Here is a 19,537-nt window from a genome sequence, read left to right on the forward strand (position 1 = left end):
GTTATGGAAATCAGTTTTCATCGTTCCAGTGCACAACAAATTACCTTGAACTGCCGCTCTCAGTGCCATTTCGAAACTCTTCGAATTAGCCGATATTAATAATATTCCGCAAGGGAGTCCTCTCGAACCAGATCTATTAATGAACATCAGTTCATGCGAAATAAAGAACTGCAATAAAGTTAAAAACTACGATCTTACGAGATTTTTTTTGCTGTTTTAATGCCATGAGATTGAAAATATTAGAAAATCTACGAAATTGATTACAAAGTTTCTAATTTGCATAGTAGCAAGCGATTTGTTCGCAATTCCAAAACAAGATTTGGAGTACGTCTTCTCACCAGAAAACCAAAATTGTTTAGGCGATCATACAAGACATGTGACTTTTAGAGCAACTGCTTGTCAAGACTGTGCCAGTTACTGGTGAGAGTGTTTCGAAACGCAAAACCCAACTATATTTTAAAAAAAATTAGGAAATATTCTTTTTGTACAAATTTTGATCAATTCAAATTTACTCTTTGCTCTTTATAATCCTATATATGTTTTATCTTTTTCATCGGCGTACTGTCTAGCGATACTCTTTCGGATTGAACTCGTTTAAATTAGTCTAATCAATCCATCATAATAACCGGTGGCATGAAATTCTGAAATTCAATGTATTGTATTGTTTTAGGGTCCAACTATACTTTAGAAATTTTTCTGTCCTTGTTTGCAGTCAAGGAAAAAATTGTTTCGCTAAGCTCAAAACGGGCCTTGACAGATCAGTTATCATTCGGAATTCTGGTTGATTGCGACCAGACTGCAACAACATTGGGGTACAGGATAAAAAATTAATAAAAAAAATCAAATACGAAACATTTCCAAATATTTTTAGAAGAATTCGGGAAAAATAATAATAAATCCATAGTTTTCACAAGTTAATCTGTAAATCCGTAGAAATTATGCACCGAATTTAACTCAAGTGGGTATACGTCCTAAAAGCGCAATAAAAGGGCACGTTAGTTATGACAAATAAGTCCACCAAAGATTCACAGGCGGTTCGATTTAAACTTGCAGTTTTAACACAAAACCAGTTACTGGATTGTCCAATTTGGAGTGAAATTGAAAAATAGGCTGCTTCAACTGCAATATAGGAATCAATATGATTTTGTATGAATAATAGTGTATTCTACATCACTCAAGTTGTATCCCTAACATTGCACATCCATCTTTCAAAAGTTATAAATGTTAAAAAGATCCCAAGCACAGTAAAGCTTACTCGTAGAGCCATAGGGCTGTTCAAATACGATTAACAATAATTCAGATATAGCTTAGACGTTAAGATTGTATATTTAACTATCTCCAGAATGGAATTGTTTACCCTCGTGTACGCAATTTGCCTTGTAGAGAAAAGAATTGTTGGATACCTCCTCTACAAACAAGCTTCAATTGTCCAGAAACGGTACTGACTTGTATAGGTAAGCTAGCGAATAATAGGGAATCCTTAGTACCGAACTAGGTTCTATGGTAGTTTTATAGCCGCCCATAAAACTTAGATCACACTTGTTGCGTGCTATAAATCCTTTATTCTTTGATATTTCGTAAGAAGATTGATATATTTGCTTTTTTTAACGTTTTTCGTCACCGGAAGCTACGGGTCAGTTCAGCTCCAGAAAGGACGTCAAATAACTTTTCAGATTCATTCAAACCAGCGGCAAAGACTCCTGATAAGATTTAACCATCAGTGTCTCAACACGCACTGGTTTGAGGAGAATAAAGATTTCGGTAAAAGCCCCAGAAATGTTAGGCAAAAAAGAGATTATGGTATTTCATTAAAAGATCATCGAAGAAAAATGGAAGCACATAGGGCAAGCATTTCGAATTTGTTGGTGTCCAGAAGAATCCACGAAGAAGGGAATGATACATCTACAGTATTACATGCTAATTATAGAACCTTCCGATTTAATGGTAACAGTGCTGCAGTCTAGTGATTTTTTTATGCAAATTATTCGAAGTTCAAATACAAATTCAAAGAATATAAAGCTAATGTTTCTAATACCTTTGAAAGTATAAAAAATTATATTGATTTTAATACAAATGATTCCATAAGAGTTAGGAAACCAATCCGCTATTTATATCAAAACAGTTTGAAATAATTGTTTTAGGTTTCATTACTAATAACTGCTCTAGCTACCATTCTGAAACTTACTTCTCATCTAAATCACTCTCAATAATCTTCTTTGATGAGATATCACTACGTTCTTGTCCGGATTACTCAGCTGTTGGCTTTAATCTGACTGAGTGAGACAAGCACTGAAGAAGACTATTGGGAATACCAAATATTAAAACATTTGAAGATCCAACAATACGAAGATCTAAACAACCAAAAATTCCAATCACCTATAATCCAGAGCACCTAGCCAAAAGGATCCAATGGGTCCAGGAATTACAAGATTCAACGAACCAAATAGGCCAAGCATTCAAAGAACAGATTATCCCAACATCAAAAGTTTTAAAGATTAAATAATCCGAAGAACCAAAAATTAGAAGATCCATGAATACCAACGGTCCTAAAATACTAAAGAACTGAACGATTCATTGGTCCAAAGATTCATAGAATTAACAATATGTGGATCTAAAGACGAGAAGGCACGAATACTACAAGTTCCAATGATTAATCAAAAGATTCAGTAATCGAAACGTGAAATAATCCACTATTCTATATATTTTTTAGTTCCAAAGGTGATTCAAAGATTCAAATCCAAAAAACAAAACGCAAGAAATTCCCAACTCCAACGATCCAGTAATCAATTTCAAAGATTCAAAAATCTAAAAGAACAGAAAGGTCTAGCGATCCACAAAATTATAATATCTAATGATCCAAGTTGCAATAACAAATTAACAACAAAAAAATGAAAATTGTGGGATCTAGAAATTGGATTGGAAAGATTCAACAGTTCAGTGGTCCAAAGATTGGAAGATTCAAAGATTTAGTCATGTAAAATTCTAAGATCCTATGATACGAAAGAACCGAGCTATCTATTGATCCAAAGATTCAACGGTATACATATCCAGAGACACAGACATCGCAAGCTCCAATGATTTATAAAAAAATCGAGGATTCGAAAATACAACGGTTCAATGCTCCGATAATCCAACATTCTAATGATTTCAGGTTTCTAAGATTTGAGGATTCAAAGATCAACAGGTTCTAACGAAAATCCAAACCCAAAAAAAATTAATAGATTAATTAATAAAATCAATTTCACAAAAACATCAAAAAACGCCGAAGTAGCTACCGATCAAACTGAACGGGAAATTTTTAATAAATTCGATAATCCAATGATCCCAGAACTCAAAAATGCATGATTTGGAGAGCTACAAATACATTAGTTTATGATTGATTTTTAGTCTATTTTTTTGTTTTGAATATAATAACGGTTATATAAATAAGATAACACTTCAACATTGTGTATAATCTATGATCGTAAAAAGACTGAAATAAGTTCAACTAAAATCGATTCTCTAAAATAGAAAATATAGAACAAGTGAACCGTTTTAAACTACTATCTGACAATGAGAACCTTTCATTGTTTACATTCTCTTCTGTTGATAACAATTCGGTCGCTTTTAAAATTTAACATCTAAAACCATCAAGTTACGCTTTTACTGAAAATTTGTGAAATGTTATATAGAGACACCGTTAGAATCAAAAGAAAATCTTGATGTTTTAAAAGCAGCAGTACGCTGAGTCAAACATTTGACAAAGAGAATAGGTTTTGATTCACATCTGCCGAACGTCCAGCGTGTTTTTTTCACAGGTACACCAACGTTGGACGAAATGTCGACCGATTTCTTTGACTGTACAGCAAACATACAGTGTAGACTAGCGGCGATGGACCCATTGAAAACGCTTTCCAGATAGGTCGGTGAAAAAACAGTAGGCCTTGCCTTGTAAGCACGTGAAAATTTCGGTCTCGTCATTTCTTTTCCACATGTGCTTCGATTCGGGATAAATTTCTTTAATTGAGATGTGAAATTAATCAATTCCTAATTATTTGTTTCGCAAGTGATGATTAACATATGTGTGTGTTGTGCTCTTGGATAAAATGTTGCCGTTGTCTGCGAACAAGTACGTCGCGAGGATGGCTGTTCAATTGACGCCAAATTACGTAAGTCTGTTTGTTCGATTTTTTTCGCCGATTATTTGTACTTTGTGAGATGTCCGGTGGTTCTACGTGATTTCTAGTCGGACCTCATCACTGTGAACATAATTTTAGTCACCTCCTCAATCAAAACTGCGTGGTGAAAAAAATCACTAGATTTTCGGTGTCCAATTCAAACGCAGTCTCGCGTTTGAAGAATAACTTTGTAAATTCCACCGATACTAACATGTTTGCTTTTATGTCAAATAGTTTTTGTATCCGTCAAGACATTTTCTGCTAAAAATCTTCAACGATTTCGAATAAACGTTGAAACGCAATCCACGCAAAAATAACGTTGAAAAAACCAAACTCTATTCAGCTAATCCACCCGCACTGCGAAAATTACCGCAAATTCCACCAGCACCAAAATCGAACAGAAGGCTATCGGTCTTTTCCATCAATTATTCAATAAAAATCATAATTCGAAAGCAATATAAAAACCCCCTAATGCATTCGCCAAAAATGTTCACCCTCTTCATCCCTTTGACCGACACCAGAGCAGTGATAGGTGATAGGGCACATAGACGCAAATCATAGCAAGCCACCAGCAAGCGAAAAATTCAAAAAGTGCAAGATAGCGACGGCACCCAGCACAATCGGAATCGCGGAAGGCGACCAGTTGTAAGGTGCATTTTTCTCAACTCCACACACGATGATGAAACGTACATAACGTGCAGTACGGTTTTCTTGCACAAAACCGACAAGGACCCTCGTTTCATCACCCTCCCCATAAAATCTGTGGTGAAAACACCAGCGAGAAAAATGCGAGACAATGCTTGTTAACGCGCGGCTACCTGCGATGACCGTCAAAATAACAATTTTTGTTTGGTGAAGGAAGGTGTATTATAAACAAAATGTAACTTATTTCGGCTTACATCGTTGTCCCGGTGGCGGAGTCCGAAGCAGCTCCCGCTTCACGGACATGGCCGTATTGTTGTTGTCCTCCCGATGATGATGATTATGATGATGATGGTGATGATGATGTTCTCCCCGACTGGAAGCCCACGAGCGCACTTTCGATATCACCATATTGGAAGAAGATTCACTCAGCGGAGTCGTGTTCGTTGGTAACAATAACATATCACAAATAAAGGACTTAAAAAAAACTAAAAGCTAACAACTGGATTGGAACTTCTTTGCACTGAATCTTATCGAAACAGCAATCACTAGAATCAAAGCAGGCTACGTTTTGTTGTTTTTCTATTTGCTTCGCTCGTTTCAGTTTGCTATTGTTTTGCTATCACATCGCTAGCTTGGATCGAACCGCATAATCACACTACCAGCAGCAGCAGGTTTGTAAACGGATGGGCCAATATTTGGTCATTTCACCGAAACAAAAAACGTACAACACTTCCACCGAGCAAGGCCAACAACAAGAAAACATATGATTCACCTTCGAGGTTCGTCACGCAATTAATCGGTCTCGATGATAAACACTCACGAAATCTTTGATCCAATTTTTTTTTCTTCTCGCTTCTTCGTTGTCCGTGCGATAGTAAAAACGGGATTACACAAGAGAGCGACCCGCGGATCGGTCGGGGTGTGTGCACTACCTACTCCTTGCTTGCGCCAGCCACCTCGCAAACCCCGTCCGTCGTGTGGTTTCGCGACCGTCCGTTCGTCTTGAGGCGTACGTAGTTGGCTTTGCTCGCGCGTATAATGAGACGATACCTCTAGAAGGCTTCGTTTCTTTAACTTTTTATTTCTGCTTGTGTTTGGTTGCGTGTCTCTCAAACAAACACTGGTTGCGTGTGTTACACGTCTTTAATCGTTCAGCAGTATAAACGAACTGACGAGAGTTGATTTCCATTGAACAAGTATAACTCAAAAGTGTATGTTTTGCCTATGCGATTGGGCTTATTTGCACAAGTTGCTCAAACACATACATACAGATGAAAGAAGCAAAAAAAACTTGACGAAAATTTATGCTGCTTCTGGTATCGGAGAGTGCGAGAGTTGGTTGGTGTTGTGTTGGTTTGGTAGCTCGAGGTCGACACTGCAGCAGTAAGTTGGTGAGAGAGAGAGCTTTTCAAAAATACAAAAAAGGAAAAGTCACGTGTATGCGGACTCAGACGGTATCTACTACGGCTACGATGCAATCGAAAGCTCGCTCTCCCGGTTGCTCTGTTGGTAACCGCTACCAAACGATCGTTCAGTTCAACCAACGGTGTATTGGTGGTTGGCGCGAGTGCGTTGTGCAATGTGCTGCCTCGCTCGCTCTCTCTCTTCGCCAACATCTCTGAACAACCGAACGATGTAAAAAGCGAATGGAAACACAGAGCTTGCTGCGACACGGAGTGGGGATATAAAAAAAGCAAACGAAGAGACTGTATAATGTATTCACAGAAACGGAGGGGTACAATCTAAAATAGGCGGAGACTATTTTAAATGATTTTTTATTTCATTTTTTTTACAATTTTATGATATGAAAATGATTTTTATGCGAGAGCGTTTGTGCGCATACGTGTATGTATGTGAGAACAGTTCCAACCGAGGAAAAGTTTTTCGTCAAGTTTTATGTCTTTCTATTTTTCCTATGCTTTTGGAGTGGGCCAACACTGGGAAATTGGTTGCAAAATGAATTGATGGAAATTGAATCAGCTTCCCTTTTCTGCTTGTGTATCAGCGGTACCTGGCAGGGAGGCAATTTTTGGCCGTTTCCCGTTTGAGCGCGCTTTACGCTTTTGTGACGTCAGCGCTTCAATCGTTGCTGATGGATAATTCTTTATTATTTTTCTCGAAAAAGAGGGAGATTTTTGTTTTCACTGATGGATTTGTAGAATGGTGTTTGGTTTGGTACTTTCAAGTGGTTTAATCCTTTTTTAACAATTTGTACGAGGGGATGAATGGCAGTTGGAAATTCCAGAAGTATCGGAACGGATCGTAACGGATTTTTTTCGCGCCGATGTTATAGATGTGGAAGCTCGCATATTGACGAATGTCCATATGTTGTGTTTTCTATTTTGACGACAAATATTTAAATACAAATATATTCTACCACAATAGATCTTAATACTTGTCGCAGTAGTTCATCTGCTACAAAGAATGATTCAAAATTATTGTTTACTGATTACAGCAATACAATGTTCATTTCAGACCGCCTACGAAATTTTATTCTGGATCTACTCCTGTCGTAGTCGGAAGCCTGGGCGAGCGGTGGCCGCTTAAACGCGCTGCCTCATGCTGTGAACCAGTGCATCGTGAGCACGGCGCAACGATCGTCGCAAAATTACTGCATATTAAGGTATTTGTTTTAATTATTCGTCAATTGTTACTATTTTGCGATGTTCCTAGCTATGCAATATGTAAAACTAGATAATTTTCGTATCAGGTGCTTTGCTTGGATCAACTCTCGACAAACAAATTATTACGGCTTAAAAGCCAACTGTCAAAATTATCTTTGAAAGGAAATTCCGGACAAACCGTCACTGGCTAAACACAGTTCATAGCAGTTAATGGAAGAGAAAACAATTCCCTTTTGATTGCTACCAACATCTGTGATTGGCGAGTAACGGTTTGTCCGGAATTTGCTTTCAAAGATAATTTTGACAGTCGGCTTTTAAGCCGTAATCATATGATTGTCGAGAACTGTTCACTCTCACGAGGTAAACTCAATAAAAATCGACATTTTCCGGATATGCGGTGTAGCAGTCGGCGAAGATTAAGAATGAAAAATTGTTTTTGTTTGCCCGACGTTTCGACGCGAGTTTGCATCATTCTTCGGGGATACTATATTTGACGACACAAAATAATTTATATAGTTTACTTAACTTTTATTTCGTTTCACGCTAAAACTTTCCCTGGCATCAAATGTTAGATTATCGTATTGATCGTAATTTAATGTTTTTTATATATATTTATATATGTTAGTTATGGCATTGGTTTATATATGTTAGTTATGGCATTGGTCTCACTTGTATTACAATGTCGCTGTTGGGGCTTGTTCGTCTAATGATCGAAAACTCATTTTATAGTGGGTGTTGGCAAATATACTGCCCATAAAAGCATAAGAGTCCCATATTGAAAAACAGCAAGCCGAGAAAGACGCTGTTGAAGATTTACATTTTCATTAAGCCTTATGGATGGGACAACCCAATCTTATTTGTGCATTGTGATTCAGTGGTGATACAGAATACAATCGTACAGATAACTCATTTTCGACAAAAATCCATATGCTTTTATGGGCAGTATAGCTCATAAATGAAGGTGTAGAATCCCACTCTCCGTAGTGAATTCCCCATAATATATGTAGGCCATTTATGTTTTGTGTAAAACCTGTTAGACGAGATGGTTAACGCTGTACAGCCATGAGTTGAGCCCTTGTTTGTTAAGTTGCCCACACAATGTGCAATGTAATTATGGAAATTAAGAAATAGTAATATCAAAAGCGTAATACTTTTGCTGTATTGAAACATGTGTTCGCTACAACATTGCTTTCAATTATTCGTGCACGGATTGGCCAACCCACCAATTCCTCAAGATAGACTGTTTTGCAAAGTATCTTGAGCTCACCAATCTGCCCAAAGAACAGGTATGGTACCATTGCCCTTTGAAGATCTTTGGTATTGTTCTACTGAGAGTGTTAGTTCTCAGTTTCACATTCATCTTTAAGGGAGTTGATAAGTCAATTGACTTCCTTTTTAACATAGGCATGAGCCGTGGTACATTTTTTAACGTTGTTTTTGATCAAAGTATACAGTCTGTCTATAACGCTCTCATAAGCTGCTATTGAATTTTTAGTTGTTCCGACTTCCGATTCCAGAGTTACGTAATACATGATGACCAAATGATGTAATACATTTTAAAATGGGTGTAAGATTACTTGAACCTGCGGGTCTAGATCGCTAAATATCAATAGCCCTGAGTACATTAGCCATCTATGTTGAAAAAGGTTTTGCATTTCCTTCTGACATACGTAGCTTCACGGAAAAAAATCTGTTCATAAATTCATGAACAAATGGTCACGATTTCGTGAACTGAACGATTTACGAAAACCGTGACCAAGTTCCTGAAATTATGAATAATAAACCTCGTATTCATGAAACTATTTGTGTTTTCTAAAACCAGTTCGACTAGAATATATACATGGCGTTACATTAGAATGGTTGGTTGGGTTACTGTAGTTTTTGTTGTGATTCTTGTTGATGATTTGTGAATACACAGTCGACAGTCAAACGTTGTTCATGATTTCAAGAGCTTGTTCGCGATTCTTGTGAATTCTCATGACGTTAGCGGTATTAAAGTTCATGATTTCAAGATCTTAGACGCGATGTTCGTAATTTCCATTCACGTTATCGTGATATTTTAGTCATGAGTAGTATGTTATTTCACTCGTATGTTAGGAATCATGAACCAGTTCACGAATACATGAATAATATTTTATGATTTCGTGAACTATTTTACGAAAACGAATGGTAAATTGTGGCTATTATACTAGGTATCATGAACCGGTTCACGAATACATGAATATTTCATGACGTTGTGAACTATTTTACGAGCATGGATATTGGATCGTAACTAATATATTAGGAATCATGAACAAGTTCACGAATGTATGAATAATATTTGATGATTTTCTGAACCATTTCACGAGCACGGATTTTGGATCGTGACTTATATATTAGGGATCATGAATTAGTTCATTGGATTCATCAATAAAATTCCGAATTTTGTGAAATAGTTCACGAAAAAATAACAAAAAAATAGAACATTTTGATTTTATGATCTATTGTTCCTATATCAGAAAAAAATCATGAGTCAACCTTTGGTTTTATGAATAATGTTCATAAAGCTGTGAACTAGTTCTTGGCGGAAACCGTGACTGAAGTTAACAAAACAACATCAAATATTTCCACTGATGAAAGCGTTATACAGGCGTTACTGAAGGGAAATCGAACATATCATAAAAGCCATGATTTTTGGTCATGGTCCTGTTTTCGTAACGTAAAAACGTGATTGTTCCAGAATTCATGGCACTTTATTCACGATATTGGGAACAATTTTTTTTCCGTGTTGGTTTGAGCATTAAGCCTTATAATTCCAGTGCATGGAGTCGGGTAGTAAGTTAGGTTAGATCAGGCATGTCGCAACCTCATCACTCGAACATCGTTGAGAGCGTCTGTTCTGTTAAATCTCAAATGAAATTAATCTCACTTCTCTTTGTTGTGCCATCATTGTCACCTTCGTTGTATCCAGTGATGATCGTCAATACTTAACATATCTTCTTAAATAGTATTGTAGTTTCTAAACACCAAAATTCTACTAAACGCATAATTGTCAAGGGCAGTTTGTTTTCAGATCCGTAAATCCGCAGTTGACAGTAAACGACTCTGATCAGACACTCGGATTGCAGTGAAGTGGGCAGTTTTATTTCGATTATAGAGGTTTCAATTTTTCTGACCCTATGTACGGGGTTGGGAATCGAACCCAGATGGGCTGCGTACAATACACTCGATTTACCAAGTACGCCATGTCCACCCCCAGCAATGAATTTCCTATCTGGACTGTTATAAGTGATTTTATTTATTTATTTTTTCTTTTTTTGTGACTTTGTGGAATAGAAACTTGCAGCACTCAAAATTCAACTTGATGCTGATGCTGATAGGTCAAGTTGTTATCCATTTGGTCGTTTTAAAGGTTTAAAATTCAAAATCAAAACCAAACAAATTGCCCGTGGCATGAAAAAGAACGCTATTTCTTAAATTTATGGAAGAAGGCTATCTTCAGTATCATCGCCTAAGCGGACTGATATTCCACAGGTTATACCAAGCCGAAACTTATTTTAAGTAACTTAAAACACGTTGAAAATAACAGCGTTTGCCATCAAGACTCTCGTGTATATTGAAAATGATAATATGGTGGTAAGGCTATATGACCTATCACCACGTAACCCTCGTGAGCCAATTGTTAAAACATGCCGCAATTCGGAGAATTGGAAGCCGTTACTCCTGATACTACAAGAAACTTCTTGCCGGGTATGCCTTTTGGTGAGCATGTGGATCGAAAGATCTATTCTTGCCTACTTCACTGTAGCACTCAAACCTCACGGAACATCTATTAAACAAACTAAGTGATGCACCAATGAAAAGCAGAATCCTAATCGTGAGGAGAATTCATCACGACCGACTGCCTACTTATTCACAGCACCTCAGTTGAAAATAGAGGATTCAATAATATCTGAACCACAAGCAGCAGCTGTTCAGGCGTTAACTACAAACGCAGCACCAAGCACCCCAAATTCAACAGCCAGCACTGTCAATGAGTAGACGACTAAATAAATGTTTTCCTATCGCGAAAGAAGCGTCATCGAAATCTGCGTGCTCGAGATCCTAAATGGACATTATATATGTTTTTACTTATTTATATTTTTAGTTACATTTTGTTATCGCAATGAGCCATGCTAAATGAACGAATTAGAGAAAACGTGGTTGTATTCTAGAACGGTGCTATTTGTCTCATTATTTGCCACTCTCCAAATATGAACCGTGTTAGGAATTGGGTTTCCAGATTCGAAGCTTCTAAATATACTGAATTTTTAAATCAGGTTTAAGATATATTTTGTCACAAGTCACGGAGTTACAGGTTTTTTTTTCATACGTTTATTTGACACGGCATTTGCAAAAGCTTTTTACGCCAGTTTCTTTTTTTACATAGCACGTTACAAAAATCCTTAAGACTAATTTTAACTATACTAGTACTTTGTCTAAAACTAACACTGAAATCACTTTATTGTTTGCTTTTTTCCTTACATTGTTGTATTTCATAATGATCTAGTATTTTCGGGTGTATTTATTTACTTTTTTTTCTGTTATTGTCTAAATTTAAAAACTAAATATTCTAGGACACTTTAATTGGTGAATGATTAGCCTTGGATGAGAGTATGAGGAGATGAATTTAATTAAATTTTGACAGACGCTGTTTTTAGAAAATGATAGATAAGTTCCATGTATAGAGGATCGCGATACGCCAGGATGTCTCTAACAGGAACATGGATTGGTCTTCCTCGGACTTGTAAAGAATCTACTAATTGTGATCTGGCTTCACGATATTCAGTGCAGGACCAAACAACATGCTCAATGTCATGGTAACCTTCTCCACAAGCACAATGATTACCCTCAGCGAGCCCAATACGACGGAGATGCGCATCTAAAGTATAATGATTGGACATGAGCCTAGACATCACACGGATGAAGTCCCGACTTACATCCAATCCTTTGAACCATGCCTTCGTTGATACTTTAGGGATAATTGAGTGTAGCCATCGTCCCATATCTCCATTGTCCCAAGATGTTTGCCAACTAGCAAGTGTCCTCTGTCGAGAAGCGCTATAAAATTGATTGTAAGCGATGGGTCTTTCATATATTTCACCATCTAGTGCACCAATCTTGGCTAAATTATCAGCTTTCTCATTGCCCGCAATAGAGCAATGGGCGGGGAGCCACACTAGGGTAAATTTATAACATTTTCTTGTTAGGTTACTCAGAGATTCTCGTATCTTCCCCAAAAAGAATGGATCTTGATTATCAATCCTCTTTGAGCGTAGAGCTTCAATTGTGCTGAGACTATCAGTGAGGATAAAGTAATGGTTCGGGGGTAAAGTATTAATTATTTGCAAACTATAGTGAACTGCTGCTAGTTCCGCTATATAAACAGAGGCGGGTTCTGCAAGTTTGAGAGAAATTGAAAAATTATTGTTGAAAATACCGAAACCAGTGGCCTCACTGATTCGTGACCCATCAGTGTAAAACATTTTAAAAATGCATGTGCTTTTCTGACAATAAATTGTATAAATAATTATTTAATATCGGTGAAAGACCACATTGATGTAGCTTCTCCGAGAGAACATCAATGGAGACTGAGTCGAATGCTCCTTTTATGTCTAAGAACACAGACGCCATTTGTTCTTTTTTTGCGTAAGCGAGTTGGATTTCTGACGAAAGAAGCGCCAGACAATCATTCGTTCCCTTTCCCCTCCGAAAACCAAACTGGGTATCTGATAGCAAGCCGTTCGCCTCAACCCAATTGTCGAGACGTCGTAGGATAATTTTTTCCAACAATTTCCTGATGCAGGATAGCATTGCAATCGGTCGATACGAGTTATGATCGGAGGCTGGCTTTCTCGGTTTTGGAATAGCGATAACTCTCACTTGTCTCCAGTCGTGCGGGACAATGTTCTGCTCAAGAAGCTTATTGAATAAATTCAACAAGCGTCTTTTTGCTAGGTCAGGCAGATTCTTCACCAAGTTGAATTTAATTCTGTCTAGTCCCGGAGCATTATTGTTGCATGAGAGGAGTGCAATTGAGAATTCCATCATTGTCAAAGGCGAATCCATGAAATCGTTACTTGTGGGAGCATCGCGAGTGATTTTCTGCGCAGGAGCAGAATCGGGACAAATTTTCTTGGCAAAATTAAATATCCAACGAATCTTCGCTTTCATTAGTCACGTTTCGTTTCCTCATTCTTCTGGCTGTGTTCCAAAGAGTACTCATTGATGTTTCTCTTGACAAGCCATTAACGAAGTGTCTCCAATAACTAGATTTTTTGGCACGACGTATACTGTCAAATTTGTTTTGCAAAATGAAATAATTTTCAAAGTTCTCACGTATACCCCCTTTCTGTTTCATAATTTTTTTGTAGGCAACTTGTTTAGCTTCATATGCATCAGAGCACTCTTTGTCCCACCAAGGATTAGGGGGCCGTCTATTTATTGTCATTCCAGGATTGCATTTCGTTTGGGCTTGTTCTGCTGCTTCAATAATTAAACCCGCTAAGAATTCATATTCTTCGGTAGGGGGTAGCTCTTCTGTCGAAGCAAGAGAAGTGGAAATTAATGTTTCGTATGTTTTCCAATCAATATTTCGTGTTAAGTCATAAGGAACATTGATTGAATTCGTAAGGCCTAATTCACTGTTAATTGAAACAACGATTGGCAAATGATCGCTACCGTGAGGATCAGGTACAACCTTCCACGTGCAATCTAACCGAAGTGATGTCGAGCACAGAGATAGATCTAATGCACTTGGACGTGCAGGAGGTCTGGGGATGCGTGTTGTTTCGCCAGTATTTAAAACTGTCATATTAAATTCGTCACAAACATTGTATATCAAAGAGGATCGATTATCATTGTAGAGGGAACCCCACAATACTCCGTGCGAGTTGAAGTCTCCCAGTATCAGACGCGGAGTAGCCATGGATTCCACTACCTCAAAAATTTGACGTTGTCCAATTTGAACTTTGGGAGGTATATATATAGAAGCGATAGACATGTCTTTGCCTTTAATGTTCGTTTGGACAGCTACAGCCTCAATGCCCGCAAGCAAGGGGATGTTAATTCTATAGAAAGAATAGCACTTTTTAATTCCTAGAAGCACTCCTCCATACGGGGTGTCTCGGTCTAGGCGAATAATGTTGAAATTATTTAATTTGAAATTAATGTTTGAGGTAAGCCATGTTTCACATAGAGCAAAAGCATCGCATTTTAAATTATGCAGTAAAATTTTTAAGGAATCAATTTTAGGTATGATACTTCTGCAATTCCACTGTAAAACAGTGATGGAATCTTTCATTGGAGGAGGTGAATTACCCATTGAAAGATACAATCGCTGCAAGGATGGGCCATTGAGCAATCAGCTGCTCTAAAAATGTTCTAATTGTTGGGAGGAAAGCTGAAAGTATACTCTTTAGTGGTTCAGAAATATTGAATGCTTTAAAAATCCAATCAACAATTTCAGAAAATTTCAATAATCCTACCCCCGGCTGAGGCTCAGAGGAAGTCGAAATTTTATTGTTTCCAGTAATGGTGTTCTGTTTGGATTGTACGTTCCCAAAACCGGGCGGAATTGATTTCGGTTTTGAATCGGAATTTTTCGGTTTTGGGCGCAGTTTATCTATTGGTGGAGAAATTTTAAGGCCCTTTCTTGGCAGCTTGGGAAAAGAAGACTGTTTTCTTTTTCTGGAATTTCCGGGTAAAACAAATGATGTACCTTCGCACGCTCCGCCAGAGTCAGACTGTTCCGAAAATAGAGATGTGTAAGTGTTTTCTAAGAAGATGGGCTTAGGGGTAGCATTTTTCAACATTTCTGCATAGGAGCGCTTAGACCTCTCCTTCAAGGATCGTTTAATTTTATCCTCGCGCAATTTATAAATGGGGCATGCAGGGAGCTCATGCGAGTTTTCTCCGCACATTAAACATTTTTCTGAATTTTCATTGCATGTATCCTCTTGATGAGAACCCCCACATTTGCCACACCGTGCCTTATTGGAACAGTAAGTGGCTGTGTGGCCAAGCTGTTTGCAATTAAGGCAATTCATTACACGAGGGATAAAAAGGCGAACAGGGAGACGAATCTTATCGATAATGACATAGTTGGGCAGCGCAGACCCAGCGAAAGTCACTCGAAATGAGTCAGACAGTCGATAAACTTTTTTATCTCTTTCGTGTGATACTGAATGCAATTGCTTGCATTCAAGTATTTTTACGTCTTTAAGTATGGTGTCTTTGAAACGACCAACCCCATGCTTAATTATGTCATCAACAGTCAAACTCGATTCTGTGATAACCCCATCAATTTCAATTTCCTTTGAAGGAATATACGCTCTATACTCACGCGTAAAAAGCTCGCAAGAAGCAATTGCATTGGCTTGTTTGAGACTACCAACGACAATGCGTATTTTATCTTTATTGACTTTGACGATCTCTTTTACATCCGAGAATCGCGAAGTCAAATCTTTAGAAATTTGAATAATATTTAGCGCCTTTACTTTACGCCTAATAAATACAATCCATGGTCCCGTTGACGACTCTGGGTAAATTTTAATTCTAGTCGGATTTACATTTTCAGCATAAGGCTTAGGGGGAGGGTCTGTTACTCGTTCTCCCATCTCTTCATCCATTTTACCTAGCAAGAAAAACTATCACAAAAAGGAATGAAAAATATACCTGTTATACCTGTAGAACACACCTCATGCGTTACTTTGTAAACTCGGTGCCCGTTGTTTGACAATGTGACACTTGCTGTCCTTCTTCGTCGCGTTGCTTCTTCAGTAGAGAAATAGGCCTACCTGCAACACTTTAAAACTCTCTCCGGTTAAGCTGCTCGTCGGTATCACCACCACAGCGCTCTCTCCGTTTCCACCGCCGCGGTAAACAAATGTGGCTACCTGTGGCTTGCTGCGAAAATCCCACTGTCGATGCGGCACTTTTCGGTGCCACTTGTTTTTTGACGGAGTTACAGGTTGGTTAGTAAGGTTACACTGGAATTTCCCATATAAGCCATTGCAATCGTACTACCTCAGAGACCAAAAATCTATTGAAATGGTCGCCAAATTACTTCGATTCGTAGGTCTAGATCACTGATTGCCAATCAAACATTCTTTGAATATATTGTCCACTAGCGACAATTCCGTAAGTATTGGCTTCCAGGTATATACCACAATAAAGATCACATTGGTTCATCGGTGATGCCTGAACCAATTTCTCAAATGGAAGCAATAATATGCAGTTGAGTGTAGCATCGCCCCCCTACCCTTACACCTTCCCCTACATCAAACCTACCCTTACACCTCCCCTTCATTACCCCCCCTAGATATTTCTGGGCAAACTTCGACAGTTTAATTTGCTTGAAAATGTCTACCACCTTTCCCCTTTCGTTTGTCGTATAAAAATCCTGTGTAGAAAACTGTTTGATGTCTGATTTGATGTAAGTTTCGTATCACTATCGCAGTATACAGTTTCCAGGATCGCGTGTTGCCCTATATATTTTGGCTCTGTACGCACACACCTATTATATAAGGGATTGTCTTGATTCTGAAATACACGATTAAAAAAGATGCGTCGTGTTCAAGACGACCAAACGGAATATTTCATGGCTACTGAACCTTAGAAAGTCCAATTCGAAACACGTCTTCACATTTCATGGCTGACATCGTTATCGGCAATAGTAATTTAACATATTCGAAATAGCCTCCGATGGCAAAAAGAATACCGATAAGTCTCCTTTTCGTTATAGATTATATCCATCTAACACTAATCTAATCTAATACTAATACTAATCTAATCTAATTTCCCGTGATTCAACTAAATAACATTCGGCGGTCGTGTACGAAGAAGTATCTTGTTTATGTACCCGTCCGGGAAGTAGAGATTAATGGTGTCCGACCGGGTCCTCAATTGCGAAGTATGGCGAAGTTGGCTCCTTCAAGAATCTTTTGCTTCAGTCAGCGAAAATTTTGGTTTGCAAGCTATAGCGTTCAGCAAATATCGAGGAGTATAAGGAAACACCTTATTTTCCACCAGCCTCATTTCGAAACTTTCACGGTATCTGCTCTTCCAAACTTTGTTCTTTTGAATGGGGCTCTTCTAGTGCAGCTAGAAACTTATTAATATATGGCCATATGGCATCACTAGACATGACTTGTACAATTTTATAGTAATTGTTTCCAACTGATTTTTGAAATTGGTGAACAGAGCATAGATTAATATGTTTTTTGATTTAGAATACATCGCAATTCATTCAACTATCATGTCTTAAGCGTAAAAATGCTGAAAAATATGTTTTTTTCGTTTGTCGTTTGGAATGGGTTAAGATGGTCACCAACTTAGAAAGCGAATATTAAGTTCAGGATGTCAGAAAATTCAAGTTCTGGCCATAGGAAGTGCTGATTGTATTTCAATTTCTCAAAACCAGGGGTATTTTCGGATTTGCAGCAGCATTTTTTATTGATGTATGGTTTTTATTTTGTACCCCTGTTTGGGATAGCCTAGAGCCCTTACGAGGAGGTTTGGGTGTAATCAGATTTGGTCCTGTCTTGAGGTTTCGGAGAGGCAGAATACCCCTCGCAGGGGTCATAAGTGGCCTTATCTTTAGTTGTTTAGAGAATGTAGGAGTTTTCGGGGGTAAGGGGGATAGCTTTTTTGAGTATTTTTACGTCAGATCGTCTGCAGTCTTTGACAAATCGCATTCGTTTAGCCGCGCACAGCTTGTACGTTGGGCATGTCTATTCTCTCCATAGTAAACATACTTTTTGCAAGTATCGTCCGCATTTTTTCCACATTTGCAGCATCGCGGGAAAGCTGGCGAACTCTAACACTTTAAATTAAATCGGTAGATCAGATCCGTCGAAAATCACACGAAGTGAGTCGGATGGTATTTCCAATATACGATTACTATTGAGTGTAATTTGTTGAATTCCGTTGACATCGACAGGTAAAAACCGCATCGCTGACCACACCGTCGACCTCCACATCGCACGAAGGAATGTAGATGCGATATTCTATCATACAGAGACTACTGCTAGCGATATATATGGTCTGTTTTAACTCAGCCAGCACTACGTGCAGTTTATCTGACTAAGGCTGTTAAAACTCAGTCACGGTCGAGTAACGTTTTGTCAGCTCCCGCGCTACTGATATGCTGTTTTGTTGTTTATTTTTGAGCCTAAAGTGTACCCAAGGACCAGTGGAAGGCGTTCCTCATTCTTGTATATATAATTCCCATGGGACCCGCTTTCATGGTCTATTCCATTGCGAAAGTTACACAGCTGGTGCAAGGATTTACAAGTTTTGGCATAAAAAGGTTACAACTGTATCGCACGTATTACTACTATTGAAAAGTCTCGATTGCATCCGACAATGAATTTTGCTAAATTTTTAACCATGATAACGTGGCTATCAGTAGCTTCTTTAATGTATGTATGTGTGATTGAACTGATGGAATTTTCTATTTTTGTCTGCAGATGCCGTTTCAGACGAATTAAATCACTATGCAGCCATATATTTATCATGAGGATTAAATACACAACGAAATGCTGCGGAATTCTCTACCGAAGCTCGCTTGAACAAGGTATGTGAATATTTTCTATGAGTGTCAGACACGTGTATTTCTTTCTGCAGCGCTGTATTCTGGTAGATACGGAGATGTTCAATTATCGTTGTTACTCATGGATGTGTACTTGTACTGTATATATTTGTATTGAACACAAACGGTATTTACCTTTTCTTTACTCAATGAGAAATTTTGCCGACAATAAAAAATATTTATTTCTTAAGAGAAATAGTTACAGGGTAAGACGGAAATGCATATCAAGATACGCCCTTAAAAAGAGTTCTTTACTACTTTTTTATATGATTTTTGACATACTGCAATATTTCAAAAAGTTGTAGATACTTCAAAATCACATATTTTTGCAAAATATAGCAACACACTATCACTGCGTTTGAAGAATTTATAACTGTATGTTGGAATTTTTTTTAAATGAATTTTTTTGGGGCTATACTTTGCAGATTAGCAGGCAATAGCAGCTAAAGTTATTATAGCTTTGTTCAGCAATATACACCCTGTCGATACACATATAAAAG

General features: G+C 37.9%; 1 protein-coding gene and 1 long non-coding RNA gene across 3 annotated transcripts in view; one reads left to right on the forward strand and one right to left on the reverse strand.

Annotated features, from left to right (window-relative positions):
- The window catches only part of LOC131678920 (uncharacterized), a 466,403-nt gene that overhangs the window by 75,990 nt on the left and 370,876 nt on the right, over positions 1–19,537 (reverse strand). The window lies entirely within an intron of this gene.
- Positions 4,032–18,988, forward strand: LOC131678923 (uncharacterized). Its single transcript, XR_009303759.1, has 3 exons — positions 4,032–4,148; positions 7,278–7,425; positions 18,916–18,988. It is a non-coding gene; the product is annotated as an uncharacterized LOC131678923 (long non-coding RNA).

This window comes from Topomyia yanbarensis, chromosome 2 (genome assembly GCF_030247195.1).
Source record: "Topomyia yanbarensis strain Yona2022 chromosome 2, ASM3024719v1, whole genome shotgun sequence".
In the NCBI taxonomy this organism is placed as follows: Eukaryota; Metazoa; Arthropoda; class Insecta; order Diptera; family Culicidae; genus Topomyia; species Topomyia yanbarensis.